The sequence below is a fragment of the Myotis davidii genome, unplaced genomic scaffold (genome assembly GCF_000327345.1).
Source record: "Myotis davidii unplaced genomic scaffold, ASM32734v1 scaffold328, whole genome shotgun sequence".
Classification (NCBI taxonomy): Eukaryota; Metazoa; Chordata; class Mammalia; order Chiroptera; family Vespertilionidae; genus Myotis; species Myotis davidii.
The window spans coordinates 102440-112538 of NW_006300373.1; the positions used below are offsets into that span (position 1 = coordinate 102440).

General features: G+C 59.1%; 1 protein-coding gene across 1 annotated transcript in view; it reads right to left on the bottom strand.

Annotated features, from left to right (window-relative positions):
- LOC102763473 (zinc finger protein 423) overlaps positions 1-10099 on the bottom strand; it is a gene marked incomplete at its 3' end in the record, with an annotated part of 134312 nt that overhangs the window by 102436 nt on the left and 21777 nt on the right. The gene's annotated exons all lie outside the window — the stretch shown is intronic.

Below are 10099 nucleotides of genomic sequence, written 5' to 3' on the forward strand. Positions count from 1 at the left end.
CCCCACCCACACACACACACACACACCAAGCCTGGGACTCGCTGACCCTGGTGGGCTCTCAGCACAGATGTCCTGACTCGGGGAACAGGAGGCACACCTGCTGGCGGGGCCGCGGAGAGGCAGCTCGCGAGTGTCAGACACACCTGCGCCTTCACTCGTGCCCCGGTGTCCGCGTGGACAGGGAGAGCCAGCCTTTGAAACGTCGGGCCCTTTTCTTTCAAGTGAAATGCCTACTCTCCGCTTAGCACTGTGCACACAAGCACCAAATCTGCACAGGAAAGTGCGTTAAGCCCAGGCCAGTGTTGGTCAGTGGTTAGGGCGTCCGCCCATGCACCAAAGGGTTGCAGGTTCGATTCCCCGTCAAGGGAGGCAGCTAATTGATATGTCTCTCTCACGTCAATGTTTCTCTCGTTCTCCCTCCCTCTCGTTCCTCCTTCCTTCCACTCTGTAAAAAAAAGACCAACGGGGGAAAAATAGGCTCGGGTGAGGATTAACAACCACAACAATACAGGGAGCTCACGGGACAATGATGCCTTACACTGGCCGCGTTCTGCACGTTTCCAAAGGCAGTCACATGCCTGCAGACCCATCTCTCAGGCTCACACACCTTGCCCCCTGCCCGCATTTGCTGTTCCCATTTCACAGGTAAGGTGCCTGGCAGCCCGCCAGGGGGTGCAACCTCGCCCACACCCTGCAGACAATACCCTGACACCCTGCCTCCCTCCAGCGCACATCCCTGCAGGGAGCGTCACGTGGCCCCCAGCAGAGAGACGAATAGGACACAGGGAGAACGTGTACATCCAAGTGCAAAACAAGCAAGCGTGACACACAGGACAGATCATCACCCCCATAAACGCCAGCGGGTTAAACCTGCCCATGAAAACAGAGACTCCGACTACAAAGCCAGCGTTGGGTGGCGCGGTCTCTCCCCACAGTCTGTTCTGTCCCGGAAGTCGGAGCTCCCCGTCCAGAAACCAGCGCTGATTTCCCTGGAAGGGAGAGGTCGCTGCTGTGTGCGAAGACGCTCATGCTCACACGTCTGCCTGTGCAAAGGAGCGTGCGTGCGTGCGTGCGCGGGTCACCCCAACCCTGCGGCGACAGCGAAAGGCTTCAGCACGCGACTGTGAGGCCCCCGAGGGCTGGTCCCCAAAACCAGAAAGAGGAATGAAGATAAGCGTGCACTCAATTCGAGGTGAAAGCCACAGTCCTATAAACGCACCCATTTAGAAACAGCTAATGGGGTGAGGGCTCTATTGCTCCTGGCTGCACACACACATGCACACGCGCACGCACTGCCAAGCACATGACACCACGCACCCGCAAACACACGTCAGCTGGTCCGAGAGCCGGCCTCCGCCTTCCGTGGCGGGGCACGTGGCCCAACGCGCCGCGCGGAGCAGCAACCTGTCCATCGGTGGCCCATCAAACAGCTCTCTTCTTACCAATTAAGGCAAGTACAATGTTTAGGTCCTTTTTTTTTGTTTTCATCAGAGCACGCCAACCCCCGGCAATCCAGAAAGAAGCCCCAGTGACAGCCAGGCGGCCTATTTATCTCCGGAAATCAGAGCTGCTGCTCGGGCGACAGCAAGAAAGAGAAAGTGAAGAAGTGAGAGCCATCAGTGGGAACCTCCCCTATCGTAAGTCACCCCAAAACCACGGGGGCAGCGGCCAGCGCGGCTCTCCAAGACCTCTACCGCCGCTTCCCCCAGGAAAAAAAGGTCCTGGCCCTGGCCGGTTGGCTCCGTGGATAGAGCATCGGCCTGCGGACTGAAGGGTCCCGGGTTCGATTCCGGTCAAGGGCACATGCCCAGGTTGCGGGTCTTGATCCCCAGTAGGGGGCGTGCGGGAGGAAGTCCATCAATGATTCTGTCTCATCATTGATTCTTCTCTCTCTCTCCCTGAAATCAATAAAAAAATATGTATACTTTTTTAAAAATGCTCTGATGGGGAGGGGAGGGAGGGAGGGAGAGAGAGGCGCAATCCCGGCGGCATCTCCGGCACCAACTCTCCAGACACCACGTTCCTCCGGCACACGCGTGTGCCGCTTTACTTAACACCGAGTTAATAGACGAGTTTAAATGATCCCCTGCTATCCTTTTTCTTTCTTTTTTTTTTTTTTTTTTTTTTTTTTGGCCGTATTTCCTTGGCAGCACTTTCCGTCACAGCGCATCTCACCCACAACTGGAGCCACAGACACTGCCGCACGCCGGCTCCCTGCCGTCTGTGCCTGTGGACTGGGGAGGAGGCAGCTCAGCCTCAGCTCTGGGCCGTTCAGAGGTCACCACCCCACAACGTCATCCAAGAAGGCAAATCTGTTTGTTTGTTTTTATTTTGGTGTTTTTTTGAAATATATTTTTATTGACTTTTGAGGAAGGGGGAGAGAGAAACATCAATGATGAGAGAGAATCATGGACCAGCCGCCTCCTGCACGCCCCACGCTGGGGATGGAGCCTGCAACCCGGGCCTGTGCCCTGATGGGGAATCGAACCGTGACCTCCTGGTTCAGAGCTCGACGTTCAACCACTGAGCCACGCCGGCCAGGCAAGGAGCTCCTTTCTTCCCATGGAGGCCCTAGGGTTGGGAAGAGCTCCCCAAAACAGGGCACCTTACCCCCGGCAATCCAGAAAGAAGCTCCATTTAAAGCCAGGCAGCCTGCCTGGGGCGGCAGCATGAAGGCCCCTGCCCCCGACCCCAGGGAAGGACAGAGCTACGTGCCTGGATGGGGAGCAGACGGAATTGGCACCTGAAATGCCGGCCTCACACTCCACCCCGACAGCTCACGACCTGGCTGTTTCCCGGTGACGCGCACACCCCATGCTTTCGCCCAGGGGCTCCACCGAGGGCAGCAGCGCCACCGAACCCTCGCTGCCACCAGGCCCCTCCCCAGCACAGCCAGCAGAGCAGCCCCGGGCAGTGAGCGCCACCGCGCCCTCCTTTCACAGGGGAGGAGGCCGCGGCTCTGAGAGGGGACAAAGCTTAAGCAAGGCCACGGGGGTGGGGGGGCCGGTCTGTGTCCGACTCAAGCACCTGCGACAGCTCTCCTACAGCAGCGACTCCTGGAAAACCAGCTGCGTGTCAAGGGGCGTGTAAGGTCCTCGTCCCGGCCCCCAGGGCCCAGCAAGGGCTCTGCGACCTTGAGCGAGTGACAGGCCCACCTCCTGGAGGGCAGAGCATGACCTCTGCCAGGTGTGTCCCGCCCGCCTACGGGGAGGGAGGGCGAATGTCGCTCTAAAATACACAAGCCCCGCCCTGGCCTGCCGCTGAGTGGTTAGATCGTGGGCCCTTGCACGGAGGGTCACAGGTTTGATTCCCCGTCAGGGGCACGTACCTCGGTTGCAGATTCAGTCTCTGGTCCTGATCAGGTGCGTGCGCCAGGCAACCGATCGATGTGTCTCTCTCACATCGATGTTTCTCTCTCCCTCCTTCTCTCTCCCCCGACCCCACCTCCTTTCCACTCTCAATGGAAAAAATATTCTCAGGTGAGGATTAAAAAATAACAATAATAACTTGAAATTCACAAGCCCCTGTCCTGCGCCGTCCCCTGGATGGAGTTGGGGCGCCCCCAACAGAACACCTGCTCTAGCGAGGTCCATACGGTTTCCCATGTGCTGAGCCTGGAGCAACACTGTTCCCGACCGGAAGCCAGCCTCCAGCCCCACAGGCCTGCGTGTCCTACAAACCTTTCACAGGCTCGTCCCGGGCCAGGGTGGGAGGGAGCTGGTTTTAGGATCCTGGGCACGAGGTCAAAGCCCGGGCCCTGCTGGAGAGGACACGGCTCCGTGAGCACTTTCTCACACACGTATGCACACATGCGCACGCACACACGTATGCATGCACACACGCACGCACGTACGCACCCCAGGGCTGCGCGGGCTGGGCCGGGAGCCGCCGACCCAGTCAGACGCCGGCTTGTGCCCCCGCGGCTGGCCCCGAATTCCGAGAGGCAGCCACTATTGATCTTCAGGTCTAAACTATTTGCAGTGCGGACAGTGGGGTGACATTTAGCACTCAGAGCTGCAAGCAAATATTTTAACAGCTATTTGCTCTCCAAGACCCGCTTCTTAAATAAGGAAGCTGCCTGGGGTGCTTGCTGCTCCCCGGTCAGTGCTGATGGCTCTGTGCACGGAATTTCAAAGCCATGGTCGAACCATGCTGAACGTGAGCCCTGAACGTGAACCCTGAACGTGACCCGGGCTGCGTCACACGAGCCATGCTGGGACGCTCGCCCTGGCTGGCCTTGCGGGCCTGGGCACGCGGCCCCTCTCTCCAGAGGCCCATGGTTGGCCACGGAAATGACTAGAATCTTCCAGAAGATGTCTCCTCCGGTTGTCAGGAATTCTAGAACCTGAGGCCAAAATGATTCGCAGGGTGATGGCACACTAGATGGGCAGACGGACAGGAGGGCAGGCGGGCAGACAAAGCCTCCGATGGGTCAGAGAGCCCCCGGGACACTCGCCACAGTGGGCCAATGCCTCCCTTCATGCAAATGAGCAGAATGAGCTGGGAGGGGCTGGAGGAGGGGAGGGGGTTATGCCCACCCAAGGGCGCAACCCCTGTTCAAACCCTCGTGGTCGCCATACAAAAAAGGGGGTCCCGGTGCAGATACCTCAGCTGTTCATTTTTTTAAAGAAGGAAACTCATATTCTTATGTGGAAGCTCCTGGATGACTCAAGGTTGACAACAGGTTTAACCCCTTCCCTGGCAGAAACGTGTATACTCGTTTTCACAAAATGTTCTTTTTCAGTCGTCGACGAGTATACTAAGAAAATATGGTAAAAAAATATGGTTTATAGGAAGACGAGTTACAAACTGTTTTCATAACCAGCATCAAAAATACTATATAGAACCAAAATAAAAAAATTAGTCTGAAAAAGAAACGTTTTTAACAAAAAAATTGTTGGGGAAGGGGTTAAGATAACAGCGTGGGCATGACAATCGCCCGGAGGCTGGAGGCAGCCCAGGGGCGGGCAACAGGCCCAGCCAGAGCCACCAGGCCCCCTCGAGCCCAGGGTGAGGCAGGGAGGCTCGCTGGGCACTCGTGAACATGTCCCTTCTTTGGAGATTCGGGACCCAAGTTCAAGTCCACGCCTGTGCGGCCTCCGTCACATATGTACACTTCCGAGCCTCGTTTTTTCTCACCTGGGAAATGGGAATGATGGCACCGCCTGCTCAGCCTGTGGGGCTCCCATGGGGCTGCCTCCCAGGGGACCTCACCCCAGGTCTCCACCACACAGCTGGAGCCAGAGCAGACACATATCCCACGTCTTTAGTCAGTCGATGAACACTGACTGAGCACCTACTGCGTTCTGGGCACGTAGCTGCGTCAAACACAAAGCGCAGTTGGCTCCTTCACCGACTGACCAGACATCGAGTCACCAGCACCTCGCCCTCCGTGGGCGTCTGTGACTCGACCCTCCTGGGGGACGGTCACGTTATGAGCCCCACCCGGCAGCTCCCAGCTCTGCCTGGGGAGGAAGGGGCGGGAAGGAGAGACGGTCGGCGGAGGGAGGCGAGGAGGGAGGAGCAGAGCAGGAAGGGGGAGACAAAGCCATCACCAACACCTCCGCCGAAACGGAGAGAATTCTATTTTTCCAGCGCACTCGCCGCAGGCAGTAATGAGGAACAGTGGGACCGGGCCACCCTGCGACCATGAAAATTGTGCGCCATTCCTTCCCCGTGACCTCCCGAGGCTGGGACCGCTCTGCCCGCGCGTCGCTGTCATGTTTGTCTCCGATGGCCGCTGGGAAGGAGGAGATGGAGGCGCGGACGGGAGGAAGGCAGGAGGGGGAGGGGGAGGCCAGAGGGGCAGCGTGGGAGCTCAATAAATCCAGCTAATTTGTGGCCAGCACCGTGGCCTGGCGCCTAATTGCTCAAGGCGAGGATGCTGGGGTGCAAATCACCCCCTGGCGGCCGCAGCAGAAAGAGGAGCCTGGGGGGTGGGGAGAAGGGGCCAAGGAAGGGGTGTGTACCCCAAAGACAGGACAAGAGGCCAGGCTGAAGGGGCCCGGAGCCCAGGGCCACGCTGCGTCAGCGGCCCTGGGCTGTGGCTGCCCCTCCCGCACATTAAGGCATGGACCTGGGAATAGAAACTTTTAGTGGCTCACAGCGGGGCCAGGGGCAGGCCCGGCACAGCCCTGAGGCTGCCTCCGCGGGAGGTCAGCTGTAATCCAGGGGAGCAGGTCGCCCAGCCACCGGCTCCCCGCGTCCGGGTCCTTATGGGACACGTGAGGGCCCCTGTGCGGCCAGCAGGCCCCAGGCAGCAGGTCAGCGTCGGTGCTCCCGACCTTGCTCCCCCCTGCCCCACCCAGCACCCGGCACCCAGCACCCAGCACCGGGCCTGGGATACTGCAGGTGCTCGATTCCCGTGGTTGAATGAATGAATGAATGAATGCATGAAGCCATGTGGAAGAGCCCTTCCTGCTCTAACATTTAAAGAGGCAGCCAGTGGCCCTGGCCAGTTTGGCTAGAGCATTGGCGCATGGACGGAAGGGTCCCGGGTTCAATTCCAGTCAAGGGCACATACCTCAGTTGTAGGCTCGGTTCCTGGCCCTGGTGGGCCCGTGGGGAGGCAACCAATGGATGTGTCTCTCACATCGATGTTTCTCTCTGTGTGTTTCTCCTCCCTGCCACTCTCTCTAAAAATCAATGGAAAACTATTCACGGTTCGATTCCCGGTCAGGGCACATGCCCAGGTTGCAGGTTCAATCCCCTGTTGGGGGCTTGCAGGAGGCAGCCAATCCATGATTCTCTCCTATCATTGATGTTTCTCTCTCTCCCCCTCTCCCTTCCTGTCTCTGAAATCAATGGAAATGTATATATATTTTCAAAAATAACAAGTCGCTGGGCACGGGGACAGCGGGGTGCGCAGCGCGTCCCAGGGACCCTGAAGAACCACGGGGGAGGGGCGGTCGGATGGAGAAGTTCTCACCATGTTGCTGCCACAGAGACATGGCCACATGGCAGCTCTCAGCTTGCAAGCAGCCAGCACCCACGGGCCCATGCTGCCCCCCTACCCAGACAAGGGGTGGCCCTGGGCCCCTCCATGGACCCATCGTGCTGTGGGCTCTTCACCCCCCACCCCCGACACACACACACCCTCAATCCCTTAACCTCATCTATGCTGAAGCTGGCTTTCTGCTCCTTTCCCTCCAGCCCCCAAGAGGGTGCTGAGCGCACCCACAAGAGGGCTGCAAGGCTGGAGGTCTCCAAAACCCACTACCCGGGCGCCGCCAGCACATCAGAGGGGCCTCTGCAGAAATACACCACGGGGTCGGGGGAGGGGGGGAGGTTAACTTAAGTGGCGAGGACGCGGGCCCACACCCGCCTGTGAGAGCAAAGCCTGCTGGGAGTCTTGGACTCACCAAGACACATCCATTCCCACACAACGAGGAGGGGAGACCTGCAGAGGATGAGCCACGGGTCAAAGGTCAAGTGGGCAGAGACATGGAAACTTCCAGACCCACCCCAGGGACCCGGCTGCCTCCACCAGGAGGGCCCACACCCCAGCCATCTCTATGCACAGGCACACCCGCGCCCCGCCCGCCCGCCCCCACGCAGCCTCGCTGACCACTCAACGCGGGTTTCAGACGGCTCGCCACGGCCTTCAGTCAACAGGAGGCAGGAACCTTTGATTAAACGCCGCTAATTTTTTATTGATCGCGCTGCGAATCATTTCATTTTCCATTACCGCAAATGTCTCCTATCGGGGATCCGCGGCGGCGGTCTCTCTGTTGGGTCTCAAGCAACGCGTCGCTTTTCAGGGTCTGCATGACTCAAACATGAGAAAGCGGGCTGCGTGGCACATGAGTGCTTTTGTTTAGAGAGAGAGAGAGAGCGAGAGAGAGAGAGAGAGAGAGAGAAGTTTCCATTGGGCTGCATTAGGAGGTGGCCTGGAGCGGGCAGACAGGCTGGCGGCAGAGTGTGGACATCTTCTGGGGCCTTCCTGAGCGCCTGGCTGCCTTTCACCTCTGTACACCCCACCTCAGTTGCAAGAGGCCTGGAGAGCGCAGAGGACTGGCTCAGGGTGGAGTGACAAACCGTGGCCTGAGCCCCCGAGCAGAGGGGAAGGGAGGGAAGCACGCCCTGGCAGGTGGCCCGCATGGCAGCCAGGAGCGCCTTCCTGTCATTTCTCTGAAGCTGAGTCTCGGTGGTTGGGGGCGGTGTGTTTTGGGGGCTGCTGACCAAATGCCTGGTGCAAAAGGGACGGGCTGAGCTGTGAGCTCTTCACCCACCCTGAACAGGCCAACTATCGCGGAGTTGGAGGCCCCGCCATCCCCATTTCACAGACAGGGAAACTGAGGCTCTACGAAGCTGACTGCTCATCCGGAGGCCCATGGGTAGGAGAGGCTCTTACACTTGGAATAAAGATACATGAGTCAAACGCAGTCCCTCCCCGACTCTCCCCGATGTCAGCATTAGCGTTTATAATTTTTTGAGGCTGATTTTCATGGAAAGACTGTGCGTAATGACTGCGCGTGCGCTCCCCCAACACTTCCGTTACCAAAGTGTGAAACGTCTTCTAACACAAACACAGCGCTCGGGGAAGTAATTACCGCAGTGCATTCAGGGGCCATCACTCCCCACGAGCTGTCAGCGGCAGCCCCTCGGAAAGGCACTTGTTACGGAGGAATTATTGGTGTCGCCACTCGAGGCGGGACAGGCCGGCCGAACCGGGGCGACGCCGTGTCCAGCCGTGAACCGGGCCTCCCTCTTCGAGCATCGCATAAGGTCGGAATCGTTACCTCGCGCACCCGACGGTTTCCGAGACGCACGGGAGCGGGACGCGGCCGCCCGGCTCGCAGCGTGGAGTGACGGCCCCGCGTCCCCGAAGGCGGCTGCCAGGCGCTTGTCACCATAGGGAGAGCGGGGGTAGCGGGTGGCGGTTAAATGCTAATGCGTGTCCCCAAACAGAACGCTCGGGAATTATGAATTGCCGAGAGGCCTCCCGCTGACCCCCCTCACGTCGAGGAGAGCCCAGAATAGGATGAGGAAAGCGTGCCAATCTGTATCAAGGGCAGGAGAGGACTCGGTGGGGAGCCCGCGGGGATGAGCTGAAGGGACAGGGACCCAGCGGCCCATCTCCTCGGCTCATAGAAGGTACAACGGGGGTCCGGGCAGCCATGCCCGCTCCGTCGGGGGCGGAGAAACAGCCTGGGGACAGGTGGATGCGGCACTGAAGGGGACTGAGGAGATGCCTACATCGCCATCCGAGCTTTGTCCCCGAGTCTCGGCGAGGCCGTAGGTCAGTCCGGTGGTCTCCAGTCTCTCAGCCTCAGTTTCCCCGCCTGCAGCCATGCCGTGTTGAGGATGTCAGATGAGCGAGCAGACAAGGGCGGGCCTGGGAGCCCCATCCTGCTCCTGGCCTGGTCCCCCCACCTTCTCCTGGAGCCGCGAGAGACCCACCAGGCCTCTGAGAGCCGGAGGGAGCATGGGGACAAGTGCAGAGGGCCTTCCGGGCTCGGGGGGTCCCACAGTCATCTCACAGGCTCCTCTGAGGCCCCTGTGAGCCTTGGTTTCCCCACCTCTAAAAAGGACACGCTGAAGCCGGCCAGCGTGGCTCAGTGGTTAGGAGTCAACCTATGAGCCAGGCGGTCAAGGTTCGATTCCCGGTCAGGGCACAGGCCCGGTTTGCGAGCTCGATCCCCACTAGGGGACGTGCAGGAGGCAGCCGATTGAAGATTCTCTCTTATCATGGATGCTTGCGTTCCTGTCTCCCTCTCCCTTCCTCTCTCTGAAATAAGTAAATAAACGAACAAGCAACTGATGACCCTCCAAACATGTTTAATAATTAACATTTTTAAAAGCACAGAGGGTGAACGGATTGGGGGGTTTTAGACGGAGGAGCCTCTACAGAAAGCGTTGATCCAGTCCACCGCCTTTTATCAGAACCGAAGGCTGGGGAAAAGCTCCCGGGCCACATGGCAGGGCCAGGGCTGGTCCTCCGTGGGCTGGCCCCCTCTGCCTTGAGCTCCTCCCCCTCTGACCAGTGTGATGGGCAGGAGGCGGGGCCCTGGCAGGGAGGGGAGTGTCTGGCTGGAGAGAATAAACAGCCCCTAAGGCCTAGGGTCTCCTGGCTCAGGAGCTGCTGTCTGTTTGACAC